At 39.7% G+C, this 17,203-nt stretch overlaps 1 pseudogene; it reads left to right on the top strand.

Moving 5' to 3' along the window:
- The first annotated feature begins 525 nt into the window (after nucleotides 1–525).
- Nucleotides 526–5,149, top strand: LOC131401222 (filaggrin-2-like; annotated as a pseudogene).
- Nucleotides 5,150–17,203: the final 12,054 nt, after the last annotated feature.

Here is a 17,203-nt window from a genome sequence, read left to right as displayed (position 1 = left end):
ACTCTGCCCATTTTTTATTTGCTGAAGGCTTTAATAGTCCAGTTCAGCTTCTAGTGCCCAGAGGGGAAGTAGGTTTGCATGGCAGAAGGTCTGGCACTTTTGACTCAAGAAAAGCAGTGAAATTAGCAAGAGATACTGGGCAATACACCTAGGTGGTTTGGGAAACTTTGGAAACTCCAGGACAACACCAGGGACACTAAAGTGTACCAAGTATAGAGGCATTACGTAAAGAATATTTTCATCCAGGACATGGAGATATGAGATCTAGTCCCAGTTCAGCCAGTAACATCCCATGACTTGATCTTAGCAAAGTCACTCAAAGTTTAAAAAGTTAATTTTCACTGTGTTGAAAGGTGTTATATCATCCCTTACTTGTTGAGGCATTTTTGGTTTAAAAGAGACAAGAGATTTGAAAAATCATGATGATTATTATTAAAATCAGAACTCCTTATAAGTTAACAGGAAATAAAATGAATGATAGGGTCTTTTTATTTCCTCTTCAGGTTCACTCAAACTTGCAAAAAGATGAGCAACCTCTTGAGAAATGTTGTCACTGTCATTGACGTTTTCTACAAATACACGAAGCAGGATGGGGAATGTGGCACGCTGATCAAGGATGAGCTAAAGGAACTTCTGGAGAAAGAGTTTTGTCCAATTCTGAAGGTGAGGACCATGTGCCAGGAGTAAAGGCTGCTAGGGTCCTACATTCTCTGCCATGTCACCAAAGATTAGGTAAAAAGTGCCCAGTCCCAGTGGTCTTTGAGCAAACTCTGCGAGCAGTACTTTTTTGGGACATCAGAAAGTGTTGAGGCAGCATTTATTTTTAGAAAGGTGAATGTGTTTTCCTTACTTTTCTGTGCACTCTCACCTTGTAGACATCAGATTTTTTCATGCCCCCAGGTTTCCCATTCTGAAAAAGCAGAATATAATTTATGCTAAGACATGAATTAATAAATTATCCTATCAAATGAGGAAGAAAAAGTTTAGAGAGGGAAATCATCTACAAGGGGAGTTGACCAAGTAGCCAGGATGACTAAAAACTGAAAACAAAATACACGCAATTTTTTCCATCTACTTGGAAAGGACTCAGCTATTAACTTCAAAATTAAAGATCCTAACATAGACTATATTAGCATGTAATGTTTAAAATGTATGTCAAACTAAAACACACCAGGTACTGAACTTGGTTTACTCAACTCCTTCCTGTATGCCATATCTGAGTGCCTAGTCCTCTAGCTTAGGTCCTTGAAATGTATTCTTCTGAAGATCCCAATAATCTTTATTCTTTTCTATTACCTCTTCACACCTGCTGGATCCTATTAGACTGCCTTAGCCTAAAGTAATCCTTGGGTGGATTAAAAACACCTAATGTTGGGGCCCGCTCGGTGGCATAGCAGTTAAGTTTGCACGCTCTGCCTCAGCAGCCAAGGGTTCGCAGGTTCGGATCCTGGGCACAGACCAACGCACCACTTGTCAAGCCATGCTGTGGCAGCGGCCCATATAAAGTAGAGGAAGATGGGCATGGATGTTAGCCCAGGGCCAATCTTCCTCAAAAAAAAAAAAAAAACCTAATGTCAAACATCCACAATCCCACAGCCCTACATGAATATTTTAGCTGAGTATGTGGGCTAAGCTGACCAGGTCTCCTTTGGGTGTATTGCTTGTATACAGAACCCAGATGATCCAGACACAGTGAAAGTCATCATGCATATGCTGGATCGAGATCATGACCTAAGACTGGACTTTACTGAGTTTCTTCTCATGGTGTTCAAGCTGGCTATGGCCTGCAACAAGGTTCTCAGCAAAGAATACTGCAAAGCTTCAGGATCAAAGAAGCACAGGCATGGTTGCCAATACCAAGAGAAAGAAAGTGAAACAGAAGAGGAAGAAGAGAATACATCAGGACAGAAATCAGGTTACATATATTCAAGTTGCAGTGAGGGAGAGGAGCATGGTTACAGTTCTGAGGGATTGAGGGGAACTGCAAAACACACACATGGGTCTAACTCCAGGGGGCTGGGAAGGCAAGGTGGTTTCTCTAGCTCAAGGAACTAAGAGGGATCTGAGAAAAGGTGCCGTGGGTCTACCTCTGGTCACTCATGGAGTAGTAGCAAAGAAAGACATGGCTTCAGCTCTGGAGATCTTGGGAAAAGAAGAAACAAGTCACATGTTAGCCCCTCTAAGGAATCTGGGGAGGAATATGAATCTGGGTGTGGATCAAAGAGTGGGAAAAGGAAAGGTCATGGTGGTCTGTCACGTGGATCGGATGCTAGTGGACATGAATCAAACTCTACTCAGTCAAGGGGTAGAGGACAAAAGCTTGGGTCTAGCTCTAGAGGTTCGGGAGACAGTAGAAGGCAAAGCCATGCATGTGGTTCCAGCAATTTAGGTGGGTGTGGAGGGTCACAAAATGCTTCTAATTCTTGTCAGGCATGTAGATTTGGAGGGCAAAGAAATCAATCTAGCATTACCCAGTCAGGTTATCAATTAGGAAGTAGTAGAGGACAAGGTCATGGATGTATCTCAAGTGGTCAGTCCTCTGGATATGGTCAACATGAGCCTAGCTCCTGTAGCCAGTCTTCTAGTCAGAGAGGATATGGATCTAGAGTGTGTGGTCAACCACAGAGCTGTGGAGGACAACAGGGAAGAGGTTAAAGTCAATCTTCTAGCTGTGGACGATATGGGTCTGGAACAAGTCAGTTTTCTAGTTATGGTCAACATGGTCTAGTTCCCATAGACACTCTTCGAACTCTGATCAAAAAAGGTCTGGTTCAAATGAATTTTCTAAATGTGATCAACGTGGGTCTGGCTCTGCTCAGTCCTCTGTGGTAGGCCAATGTGAGTCTGGCTCTGTTCAGTCCACTGGCTTTGGCCAACATGGGTCAAGATCAGGTCAGTCCTCTGGCTTTGGCCAATTCGGGTCTGGCTCAGGCCAATCCTCTAGCTCTGGACAACATAGATCTGGCTCAGGTCAATCCTCTAGCTTTGGACAACATGGATCTGGCTCAGGTCAGTCCTCTGGCTTTGGGCAACATGAGTCATGCTCAGCTCAGTCCTCTGGCTTTGGCCAACACAGGTCTAGGTCAGGTCAGTCCTCTGGCTTTGGCCAACATGGGTCTAGCTCAGATCAGTCCTCTGGCTTTGGCCAACATGAGCCTAACTCAGGTCAGTCCTCTGGCTTTGGCCAACATGAGTCTAGCTCAAGTCCGTCCTCTGGCTTTGGCCAACACAGATCTAGCTCAGGTCAGTCCTCTGGCTTAGCCAACATGGGTCTAGCTCAGGTCAGTTCTTCAGCTTTGGCCAATGTGGCTCTGACTCAGGCCAATCCTCTAGCTCTAGACTACATATATCTGGCTCAGGTCAATCCTCTAGCTTTGGACAACATGGATCTGACTCCATCAGTCCTCTGGCTTTGGACAATATGGGTCAAGTTCAAGTCAGTCCTCTGGCTTTGGGAAACATGAGTCTGGCTCAGGGCAGTCCTCTGGCCTCGTACAATATGGGTCTAGCTCAGGTCAGACTAGCTTTGGTCAACATGGTTCTAGCTCAGGGCAATCCTCTTGTTTTGGCCAACATGGATCTGGCTTAGGTCAGTCCTCTGGATTTGGACAACATGGGTCTAGCTCAGGTCAGTCTAGCTATGGTCAACATGGTTCTAGTTCAGGGCAATCCTCTAGTTTTGGCCAACATAGATCTTGCTCAGGCAAGTGCTCTAACTCTGGCCAACATGGGTCTAATTCAAGTCAGTCTTCCAGTTATGATCAACATGAGTTTAGCTCAGGTCAACCCTCTGGCTATGACAAACATGAATCTAGGGCAAGTGGACAAAGAAGCTGTGGTTTTAGTTCAGGCAAAAAGCATCCAACATTAGATTCCCCACACAGTCAGACAAGCAGCCAAGAAAGAACTACTCAGAGTGATAATAAAAGAAATAGGGGTCACAGTACATCAGGAAGTGAGTCTGAAGATCATGACAGCATTCACAGACATAGGCAACAAAGGCAAGGATCAAGTCAGGAAAGGAGAGCTTCCAGAAGATAGGAAACAACACATAGCCAATCAAATGACAGTGAAGGTGAGTCAGGTAACTTGGAGAGATATTCAGCATCTACCTATGGGCATTCTAGAAATGAGCATGGACAATCAAGATCTAATACAAGTAGAAGAAGACCAACGCATGGACACTCAGAGGACAGCACTGGACATTCTGGTTTAGATCATGGACATACAGCAACGACCCATAAACAGTCAGGATCTAGCACAAGAAGACAAGAATCTACTTCTGGTCAGTCAAGGGATGTCACCACACATACACAGACTGGTCATGAGCAATCCACACAGTCAGGGTCCAGTAGGATTGGCAGAAGGGGATCTAGCCACAGCGAGTTTAGTGACAGTGAAAGGCATTCAGGAGTCTCTCAGAGACTCAGGATCCACTCATGGACAGGCTTGGTATCAACATGAAGAGTCAAGATCCACACTTGAAGGGAGACAAGGAACTACTCATGGACAGTCAGGAGAGACCACTAGACAAGCTCAGTCTAGTCATGGACAATCCACATGGTCTGGCTCCTGGAGCAGTGGCAGAAGGGGATCTAGTCAAGGTGAGTCTAGTGACACTGAAAGGCATTCAGGAGTCTCACAGAGACATTCAGGATTCAGTCATGGCCAGGCTGGATCTCAACATGAAGAGTCGAGATCCACAGTTGAAGGGAGACAGGGAACTACTCGTGGACATTCAGGAGACACCACTAGACATGCCCAGTCTGGCCATGGATAATCCACACAGTAAGGTTCCAGCAGGAGTGGCAGAATGGGACCTAGTCACAGCATGTCAGTGACAGTGAAAGGCATTCAGGAGTCTCACAGTGACACCCAGTTTCTACTCGTGGACATTCTGGGTCCTCCTCAAAACAGTCAGTTACCAATACAACCAGAAGACATGAATCCAGCAATGAACATTCAGAAGATATCTCTAAACACTCAATATCAGATCAAGAGCAGACACCTACTCATAATCCATCAGGATCTAGAACTGCATGGAAACGGGTATCTACCCATGGGCAGGCAAGAGACAAATCTGCACACTCAGGGTCTGCTCATGGGCAGACCACATCTACCCATAGACAATCACGATCTGGCACAATAGAGAGCAATGGGCCCAGCCATACACAGTCACATGATACTCATGTGTAGTCAAGAGATAGCACACGGAAACATTCAGGTAGCAGTCATTACCAGTCTGGAATAAGTCATTCTCAGTCACCGCTTAGTGGAAGACAAAGATATGGATCAGGTCAAGGCTGGAAACATGGAAGCTATGGAAGTGCAGATTATGACTATGCACAGTCTGGGTACAGAACTTCTGGGGACAGCAGAACAAGTAGGAGCAATTCTAGCCCTTTGAGGTCAATGGATAGAGCTGCAAACAAGCAAGTGTCTAGACATGGAAAATCAGTTTCTAGTTCTGACCATACAGGATCAAAAGCAACTGAAAGAACAGGAAGACAAGATTCAAGTCGTGGACAATCAGAGACAAGTCATGGGAAGTCCATTGATTCCCATAATCATTCTGGATCCAGTATAACTAGAAGGCAAGGATCTAGTCATGAACATTCAGTAGTAACTCATGAAAAGTTAGGTGATACTCATGTTCAATCTGGAAGGCAAAGATCTACTCATAGCCAGTCAAGCAACCACTCTGTGTCTAGCCATGGACAATCCATATCACCTCACAGCCATTCAGAATCTAGTTCAACTAGAAGGCAGGGATCCCATAGTGATAGCATAGGGCATGCAGAAGATTGGGGGGAAACAGATTCATGAACAATCAGGATCTAGGCACGGACAATCAGAATTCAACACAATAGGTATACACAGATCCAGCCAGCAGCATTTCAGTGATACATCTTCTCATGAGCGGGTAAGATCTGGCACAAGTTTAGCAAGACAGGGATCAAGTCACGGACAATCAGAAGAAATCCAGGGTCAATCTGGATTCCGCATCAATAAAAGACAAGTACATAGCCATGGCCAATCAAGTGACAGCTATGGTCAGTCAAGTGACAGCAGAAACACAAGTCAAAGCTCCATTTCTAGTCACTCTCTTGATAGCCAAGACCCTACAGGAACTGAAGAATACAGCTGTAGGTATTCATCAAGCAGTACAACCACACAGAGTGGGGAAAGGCAAAAGCAAGAGTCAGGATCAAGTCTGTTAGGGAGCATCAAAAGATACAGTCAGGATGTGGATGATAAGCAGACAAGAGACTCTGAGACCAAAGGTTACCATGGAAGGGAGAGAACAGACTCAGGGTCCTTTCACTTAGATAGCAACACCCCACTCTATGAATATGTCCAAGAACAAAGGTGCTATTACTTTGAATAATAACAAAGGTGCTATTACTTTGAATAATAATTTGAAGCCAATAGAAAACAAACTAACTCTAGATAAGAACTAATCCAAAGAAGAAATGTGACACACAACACGGAATTAAGATATTTAATATGATCCCTTCTTTTGGTACTGGGGGGTTTTGTCTGTTCTTTCAGCTGTAGCACTGTACTCTATTCCTTTCATTTGGTCCAAGGCTTTTTTTGTAAGCCTCCATAATCATTGAGCTCTTTGATTAGAAAATAGTGAATGGGGGCCGGCCCGGTGGCTTGGTGGTTAAGTGCGCGCGCTCCGCTACTGGCGGCCCGGGTTCAGATCCGGGGCACGCACCGACGCACCGCTTTTCCAGCCATGCTGAGGCTGCGTCCCACATACAGCAACTAGAAGGATGTGCAACTGTGACATACAACTATCTACTGGGGCTTTGGGGAAGAAAAAAAGGAGGAGGATTGACAACAGATGTTAGCTCAGAGCCGGTCTTCCTCGGCAAAAAAAAAGAAAAAAGGAGGATTAGCACGGATGTTAGCTCAGGGCTGATCTCCCTCACCAAAAAAAAAAAAAAAAAAAGAAAATAGTGAATGGAAGAAGTAAACAGCATTTGGAACTATATTCAGAATGATATGACAAAGTGATTTGGATGCTTTGGGATAAAATGAGCATTCTTTAAAATTTCTGAGACTCAAATTTTGGATTTTCCAGATTTTGTTTTAGTTGATTATTGGCAAACCTATCCAGGGAGACAAGAGACATGCTTTAGGAGCCAAAATTTCTCTGATAACATTGTAACACATTCCATCTCCTGAGCAAAGATTGTTGTAGTAGTTGAAGATTCAGAATATATGCATCTTTTGTGCCACCACTGGAACTCTGTACTACTACTTTTGAATTTATTGTCATGACCTCCTTGTATTGCAAAAAAATTGACAATAAATTTTCCAACAAGGTATAGTTTCTCTTCTCTTTCATCCTCACAAACCATAGCTCCCTGCCATGGGGTCCGATGCACATTTCTTTCTTCTACGTCTGGACACCTAGATGGCAGTGAAGCACTCAGATACCAATAACAGGGAGTCCAAAGAAGGCAAAACTCAACCATATCTGATCTTTTTCTCAATCTAATCACTGTCCAAAGCATTTACAGGAAAAAATATTTTATACTGAGGAGTTGACCTCAGATGGTTTGGTTAATCATGATCATCACAGCAATCATTATCAAACATAACCCCAAGTGGCTGTTTCCTGAGACAATCTAAGCTCTGGAAATAAGGATTTTGCAACATGGACTTTCTCTGATATTAATTGAAATATTCCTCCCAATGGAGGCTAATGGGGAAGTTTCCAGCTGAAGAAAAACAATTAAAAATATACTTCTGCCTAGGCAGAAAAAATACATGAATTCATTGTGAACGGCAAGAGACATAACAAGGAGTAGAAAAATATGTATGAAACATACTAACTTCAATAGAAAGTCTACTACTATAAAACCCAAGGAAAATGTCCAGAATGTCAGAACTAGTAAGAACATTAAAGATCCTACCTTCATCTTACAGATTAAAAGAAAAAAGTCAAAGCAATGCATATTTAACTAATCAAAAAAAATGATAATTCCCTAAATCAGAATTTGGTGCTCCACCATCCTCCCCTCTCTCAAAAACTCAAGCTACTTTTCTTCCACTTTCACTTTTGGAATTTAAACTAAAGTGAAATTCAGCAATAGGTGTTCAAGATCACAAGCCCTTTTTGGGGGCAGATGTTGTATGAAAAACCAGAAAATAGGCTCATTCTCCTGATTAGACTCAGAACATATTCTACCTAGTTTTTTTTTTTAAAGATTTTATTTATTTATTTTTCCTCCCAAAGCCCCAGTAGATAGTTGTATGTCATAGCTGCACATCCTTCTAGTTGCTGTATGTGGGACGCGGCCTCAGCATGGCCGGAGAAGCCGTGCGTCGGTGCGCACCTGGGATCCGAACCCGGGCCGCCAGCAGTGGAGCACGCACACTTAACCGCTAAGCCACAGGGTCGGCCCCTCTACCTAGTTTTTAATATTTTATTTTAAGAAGGACTATACAAACTTTCAATCATGCTAGATGATCAACAGAACACTTGTCATATTAGTTTATTAGTGATAAGAAATAAATTATTGTTATACTATTAACAATACACACAAAAACTGAGTTATATGAGAGTTAACCCTAAATAGTAACCAATTCATACAAATCTTTCCATCACCAGTCATTGAATAAATACAAATTATCAAAGAATCATTAGAAAATTAAGTATTATGTTTAATCTCATCCAAACAATTTCTATTGTAGGTAAAGTAAATGACACTCAAGGAGATTAGCTTGCCCATATCATGCAGTTAATTAGATGTGCTGTTGCGACCAGGATATAGGTTTCTGATTCTCAAACCAAAGTTCTTTCCACTCTGCCAGGGATGTGCACTCACTCCATCCACCTACCATTCCACATTCTTTAATCTCTGAGTATAAATTTAAGAGTGTCTAAAATTTCACCAGTCCCATGAATCAACATTAATTTGCCTTTGTTTTATGTGTGCATGTGTGTATATATGTATATATATAAGTATACAGGTCAAATATTTATGAATGATTCCTATAATCCCTTGACCACACTCATTTGAAGTTTAAATATAATGAAAAAATTTTATATTCCAGACTACTACTACTACTAAGACTTTCAATAATTTTTTAATCAAATTGAAGGCAATTCTTCATTGTAATTATAAATTACACCAAAGCATTCTAAAATAATTCAAAGATAGTTACATATTCCTCTTCTAAGATAAAAGCGAGATAGCAGGTGTGGTCTACAAGGAAAAAGGTTAGAAACTGGGGTGCTTCCACGTGGAACCCCTGTGAAGAGTTGAATTTCTTAGATGCAATTCTGCTGGGAAGAGAAAAGAGTCATAGGGTATGTGCTCTTAGAGATTTCCCCTCTACCACTACCTGTGTGTCAGCATCCTATAGACAAATCATCTCTGTGCCAAGGAATACCAAGAGATGTCAAGCGTTCTTCACAGCATGGCTGTACTGTCAGGGAGGAGGACATGGCACTGAGGAGGAACTCTGAGTGGCCATATTAGGAGAAACAAAGATAAAACTCTTCTTCTTCCAAACTTTCTAGAAAGATGACTTTTGGGTGTGGGAAACTGAAAGTCAGTTTGTACTAGACACACTGAATGCACTGGTTGCTGTGTTGGAGTGTAAGTCATAATCCCCTGTATTACAAGAGTTTTTGATAACCAGAAAGAACCTTCTAAAATAACAGTACACACTAAGTTCCACCTGTGTTGAGCACTCTAATGCAATCAAAGGTAAGTACATAAGTTCTGGGGGCAATGAGCATGAGAAATTAGAAAAACAGAAAAGGATGAAGTTGAGACAATGTTGGATTTGATTGGAAATTAATCAAGCCAGCAAACAGAGGGTAGCTTTCTCTTTAATAGTAAACTACTTGGCGCTATTAAATGCCCACTAACCCAGACTCTGAAACCTATTTTAAGCAAAATCTCACTAATCCTTGGGGAGCATGGTAAGTGGAAGTGAGTGAAGCTCTGCTTACAAGTACGTAGAGTTACCAGTAGGAGAAGTTTACAAGTATTCTCTTTGTATTATGAGGCCATCTAGCACAAGGAAGTATGGAATTTGCAAGGGAAATGTGTCCATTTTTTAAAGAACATTTATATATATTAAATTGTCTCTTATATTGCTGATTTTTTTCATTTCTCCATGATGTACATTGACAAAGATCTTGTGTCCTCCTCCTGCCTACAATAAAGTACAGTTATTAGGAAAATGATGAAATGGAGAATCACCTTCTGGTTTCAAATCGCTTAGATGTGTTTCTGGCTTTACCAACTTTCTGTAGGATTAAAGCTTTAAATGTTGACTGGTTATCAGTCCTTCATTAGAACATAGACATGAACGGTAGAAGGAGCAGTTTCCCACAGTGAGGCGACTAGAGAAGAGGAAATAGAGAGACTCTGAAATATACAAATAAGATGATCTACTTGGGCTGGGAAAAAAAAAAAAAAAAAAGATCTAAAGAGCTCAAGAACTCAGATACCAGTGTAAGCAGATTACCCCCAGCTTAAAGTGATTACTTCAAGATCCCTCTAGGGCTGGGAATCAAAAAACTGAGTTCCAGTGTACTTCTGTTATTTGACTTAATACAAAACTTTCAATATTTGTGTTATTTATTCCACTGTGGATTAAAGCAAGAAAACTAAAATTTATTGAATGTCTACTTACCGTGTTTCAGACATGTTCCCTACAACAACAAATCAAAAATCATCTATACTTTACGGAAAAAAATGAAGGTCATAGAAGTTTGAAAATAAACTTACTCAAATTCACATAGCTGGTAAGCAGCAAAGTGGCAATTCAAAATCAGACCCCACTCACTCAAAAGTCCAGGTATCTTCTACTCCCTCAGGCTACCTAACAAAACTCTAACACCCAGAAAGCATACATCAAATGTTGGTTTCTCTCACTTTCTTTCCTCTAAAATTCAGTTCATGTCTCTTCTTTTTTTTTTTTTTGTGAGGAGATCAGCCCTGTGCTAACATCTGCCAATCCTCCTCTTTTTTTGCTGAGGAAGACTGGCCCTGGGCTAACATTCGTTCCCATCTTCCTCCACTTTATATGGGACGCCACCACAGGATGGCTTGCCAAGCAGTGCGACGGTGCACGCCCAGGATCCGAACCAGCGAACCCCGGGCCGCCACAGCAGAGCACGCGCACTTAACCGCTTGCGCCACCGGGCCGGCCCCCATGTCTCTTCTTTTAGGTAGATAGATTTTTGTAATTTTTTTACTTGAAGCATAATTGACATACAATATCCTCTTAGTTTCAGGTGTACATCATAGTGATCAATATTTTTACACATTACAAATGATTGCCATGATGAGTCTAGTTATCATCTGTCACCACAGAAAATTATTACAATATTATTGTCTATATTCCCTATGCTGTACATTATATCCCCATGACATTAATTTTATAACTGGAAATTTGTACCTCTTAATCCCCTTCACCTACTTTGCCCTCCCCCTTCTGGTAACCACCAGTTTGTTTCCTGTATCTATGAATGTTTCTGTTTTGTTTTGTTTGTTTTTTAGATTCCACATATAAGTGAAATCATACCGTATTTATCTTTCTCTGTCTGACTTATTTCACTTAACATAATACTCTCTAGGTCCATCTGTTTTGTTGTGAACATCAAGATTGCATTCATTGCAGCATTATTTACTATAACCAAGATATGGAAGCAACATAAGTGTCCATCAATAGATGAATGGATAAAGATGTGGTATATATACACAATGGAATATTACTCAGCCATAAAAAAAGATTGTTGAATTTCTTAAATGTTAAAGTCTTCTCCATACCTCACTCAGCAGTATCTTTCTTTCCTTTTTGTTGAGAGGGCTTTAATAAGACAGTAATTCAATTCTTCTTCTTCCTCAAATTCTCAGATGAATTTTGTCAGCTCTGATGTTGTTTGTCAAGTTCCTCAGCTGGCTGGCTGTCTTAAAAACCAATCAACCAATAAACAAACAAAATCACATCTCATTCAAACTAATTCATTCCAATTAGCATTTTAAAAAATGCATTATAGCCTGTAATTGTTTCCAATTCGTGCAATTTCAGGGACTGGACGAAGGTTATGTTACCTCCCAAAGTGCAATCCATGAGCTCTAGATTTGAATATCTGGGGCAGTAGGGGAATAGCTGAGAACCTTTATTTTCCAGCAGCATTACTATATAGTTCCTATTGCTCTTTTCTTCCAAATCCTTGCCTCACTCTTTCTAATACTTTTCCTGACAAGTTCTTTCAGGCTCAGCTAGCCAAGCCTGTACCAATAGATGGTTGAGCTCCACCAATGTATGACAAAATACTCAACATTTCTACAGCTCTCCTTCAACAAGTAACCCAAGAATGTGGGCTAGGGAGCAATCAGAAATCCCTCTCCAATTAGTTTGATGATAGAATTCCAGATGATCTAGATAATGTGGATGTTGCCAGTGCAACATCAGGGTCGCTTGTTCACTCACTCCTTCATTGGAGGGAAGTTAATAACTACTTGGTTGACAGACACTCTATTTGGTACTGAAGTTATAAATAGGAGAAAAATATCATCCCTGTCCTTTAGGAGTTTACACGTTCATTGGAGAGACCAACATATGAGAAAGCAGCAGATATGAATACCGTGGCAAATGCTTTAATAGAAGTGATCAAGGGACTGTGTATGCAGTGAAATGATCGATTAACTGATTAAAAGTAAAGAAACAGGATTCAAAGAAATCTTAAGAAAAGAGGAGAATTTTGCAGTGGGTCTCCAGAAATGGCTGGGAGTTGTCCAGGTTTACTTGGGGAGACTACTCCAGGCATATATATCTTTCAAGTGTGCAAAGTCTTAAAGTAAGAAAGACAATGGTGAGCTCAGGGAATCTGAAAATAATTCAGCATAGCTAAGACAGTTTGTATGTGGCAGCATGGCAAGAAATGATATCGGAACAATAGGCAGAGGTTGGGTCACAATGAACCTTAAAAGCCTTGCTAAGAACTTTAATCTTTATTTATGAGCAATGAGGAATCATCAAAGGGCTTTTTTAAAATCACATGATCATATATTCATTTCAGAAAGAATTTTTTTTAGCAGAGGAGCAAGACTGGAGGTGTCGATACCAATTTGGAAACTCTACAATAATCTGGGTCAAAGATGACAGAGGTTACATGGGGTACATAAGAGGAGCTGGATGCAAAACATATTTCTGAAAAGATTTGTGGTTAGATGGTATATAGTGACCGAGTGAGCTAAAGGTGTCTAAGATGACCTTCTAGATTTCCTGCTTGAGTCATCAAGTAGACAGAGCAAGTTTGTAGGAAGGAAAAAAAAATGAGACTTTGATGAGAGAGTAAACTTTGTTGATATTTTCTTTATTTGGTATTAAATTTGGGTCAGGCGATTGGTCATATACAGAAACCTAGAAGTTCAAAAGTGACTAGCAGGCCATAGCTAGTCTATTGATGTGTTTTATTGGCCAGCACACCATTGGTTCACACTATTTAAAATATGAATTAGTGAACAATGTTTAGAAATTGGGAGATAATAATAACCAAAAAAAAAAGTCATTGGACTTTTCTTTTCTCTTAAGCCAAATATCCAGCAACCCTGGGCCAATATCCCCTCTCAACAATCAGCCAGATCTGAGCACTTGTGGTCTCACTTTGGACTGGACATGCGCAAGCCAGTTCATAAGAGTTCCCATCATTCTTGATGTCTCCCCTACACGAAGCCAGCTTCATTCACTTAGATCAGTGGACAGACATGGATAGTCTTAAGGAAATCACTTTCCAAAATCTTCAACTTTTATATGTATTCTTTCCTAAAATTTTTCTAAGAACACATGCTGCTCTTACAGCCCTTCTTCCACTTTAACAAAAGAAAAACATGCCAAATATCTATCCCAAATCTTAACATGGTGCATTGCCCAAGACTGCACAATCCACTCTAGCACCAAAAAAAAAGGGATCATTTGAAATATTGGTCTTACAGTCACCTCTGTTAATGAATGAGCAAGGTATTTCCCTGTTTCCTACACATTTCTGTTAAGGATGAAGCATGACAATAAAATGAAGGTATTTAGGCCTCTATTGAGATATGCCAAATTTATATATAATTTAGAATAGGATAGAAAATACAGTAAAATTTTTTATTGAGTTTCCTCACAATGGTCTGGAGGGAGAGTCCTCAGAGGACAAAGCAAAAAAGCATCAGTGTGACATTCTGAATGATAAAATCATCTTTTGTTCAAGTATTTAAATATAAACAATTCTACTCATTCTCATTACTCATTCTTCGGATATGTCATTTGCTGAAAAGAAAAGCACCTTTGAACAGCCAAAGCAGCAAAACTTACTGATGACGAAGCTTTTAAATTCAACCAGAATGTATTTCAGGACTACCAAAATTTCCCCAGAAGGAGCGTCCGTGAAAAAACTTCCTAAAGATGAAATATAGGCAACTCAGACATCCATTACAACAAAGAACTCAGAGATAGAGAAGATGTGGTAAAAAAATCTGAGAGAATTTTGAATGCAGAAAATAATAGAAATATTTTTTTCAATTCCTAACAAAGTAAAAATAATACCCATCAAAAATGGAGAATAGCAGGGAGGGAGAGGGGCAGTATAAACCTATTAATTCATTCATTTCTCACAGTAGGGAGTCAACATTGCCTAAAATTGGAAAATCTAATTGTAAAAAACTCATTTATTATAATCCCAACATTGTTCATGCTCTTTTCCTTTTATCCTTAGAGAATCTTACAGACATTATTAGCATGGCAAAGAAACTTATCTTCCTTTATTTTCATTTCAGAAAATTTTATTACAAGTTAAATATGAATAAAACTTAAGATAATATGTAAAATTATTAAATTTTTATTTAAAATTGCATAAATGGTATGACATCACAAAATGATGTGAATTTTGTCTAACTCTCCACCCAACTGTATACATACAAAGAAAGATATCTGGTATATGTCTTCCAAAAGTTAACATTGAATATTTTTATATGATGGAATTGGTGGTGATTTTGTTGCTGTTTTCTTTCATAATTTTCTGTATTGCTTGAATATTTTGTAATTAATGTGTGCATTCTTTTAAATAAAATGTCATTAAAAATATAAGACAACTCATGTTTACACTCACACAAGCACAAAGTATAGACAGAAAGAGACTTTGGAGCAACTATAGAATATAAGAGAATTGGAAAGCGGAAGAAAGGGAATTTTCAAGAGGTGTTATGGTGGAGTCATCATTTAACCCCTTTAATGTGCTTTGAGAGACCCAAACAGAGATTAGAATTGCTTTATAATAATTTTTGTTTGTTTTACTCTGCTTCTTTGAACATGACTCCACATAGAGAATAGACCAAGTGAGGCATGGCAATGGAGGAGCTTGAGAGATTCAGAACCATGATCTTAGCCAATATTAATGAGACCACAAAAGCTTATAATAAGTTGATAGAAAAGAGTACTGCCACACTTCAAGATCAAAACTAATTAGTCATCTTTAATGACAAAAAAAAAAAAAACTAAATGAAGTGAAGAGAACAGGTAGAACCACAACTATTTGAGTGAGAGTGAAGAAGAACATGATCCAGATGGACAAAGAAACAACAATTCCTGCTCTGGGGACCTGGGAAAGCAAGGTCACTCAAGAGAACCGGGAGAGGTCAAATCAAGAAGGATGTGGGATCAAGCTCATCCAACAGATTAGAGCCTTAAATGAAGTTTAGGCAATTTTGCTGGAAGGAGGCAAAGTGTTAACTCCTTAATCCCCTTGAGGATTTAGAGGTGAAAAACATGATCTGACCACGAGCTTTCAGGGAATATGGGAAAGAAAGTTCTCTGTTGATGATGTTCATCTATTGATGATTGGGATTCAGGAACTATGGAACAAACTGTATTAAGTCAGGATGATTTTGAAGACAAAGGTTTGAATCTACCTCCTGCAAGTGAAAAGGGCAATGCTCTAGCCCTACACAATCAGGGAATATAGGAAAAGTAGATGTAACTCGGGAAGAAATCCAAGCATTTATGAAAGACTCTAAGTCGATTTGGTGTGGCAGGTGTCCATGCATTGGTCAGCATTTCTAGCTAATTGGGTCAGGTATCTACTATGGATTGGGCTCTTGTCAGCCTTCTAGTTGGAGAATATGATTGCAAGAAAACCTGCTTCACTTACTGAGTGAAAAAAAAAGTTATTCAAAGTACTTAGACTATAGCAATTGAGCATGATGTTTAGAATGAAGGTGGACCATAGCTTTCTCCATATTTATCATATAAGTGAATTTTTATCCATTTACTGAACAACTATTTCCATAAAGAAGTGATTCTCAGACTTTTCTGTCTCAGGTCCTCTTTTTGCTCTTCAAAATTACTGAGGACCCCAAAGAGCTTTTGTTTATGTGGATTATATCCATCAATATATTCCATATAAGAAACTAAAGCTGAGAAGTTTAAAAAATATTTATTCACTTAAGAAGAAGAATAAATCCATTACACGCTAACATAAAACATAAACATAAAACATTCTATTTTATGAAAAAAACTTTTCTAAAACAAAAAAATTAATGAGAAATGTGGCATTGTTTTACATTTTTGCAAGTCTCACTGATGCCTGGCTTAATAGAATCCAGCTGAATTCTTATACCTGCTTCTGCATTCAACCTGTTGTGAAATCACACATCTGGAAAACTCTACCATATGCTTGTTAGAGAATGAGAATGAAAAAAGACAAATAACGTCTTAGCATTATGATGAAAATAATAATACGTTTTGACTTCACACGTTCCCCAAGACCACATTTTGAGAACCACCACCATAGAAAATTATAGTAAGCACTTGAAAAAGTGTAACTCCGTTCTTTGTCGTTAGGTTTTTAATAAGCTTTCTAGGCCTCGGATCCTCTGGGTGAGAAAAAAAGAGGAAATTTGTGGAATAGGAGGCCAAATTTGGGGGGAAACTAACATTCATTGAATGCCTATCATTTTCCAGGTTTTGGAAAGAGCTAAAACTCTCATTTCATTGGGTTTCAGCTGGTTTTCTTAATCTCAGAGCTTGACTTTCAGAGTTTTTCCAGCCCTGAATATTAACTATTTCACAGTCGATCCGAGTTCCCCAAGGAGCTAAAAATCCACAGGTCTAGCTTATTTATTGACTTAGGGATCCCAAGTTGCCATTATAGCTCTAATAAATTCCATTACAGATC

The sequence above is a fragment of the Diceros bicornis genome, chromosome 4 (genome assembly GCF_020826845.1).
Source record: "Diceros bicornis minor isolate mBicDic1 chromosome 4, mDicBic1.mat.cur, whole genome shotgun sequence".
Taxonomy (NCBI): Eukaryota; Metazoa; Chordata; class Mammalia; order Perissodactyla; family Rhinocerotidae; genus Diceros; species Diceros bicornis.
This window is presented reverse-complemented; position numbering and strand designations above follow the sequence as displayed.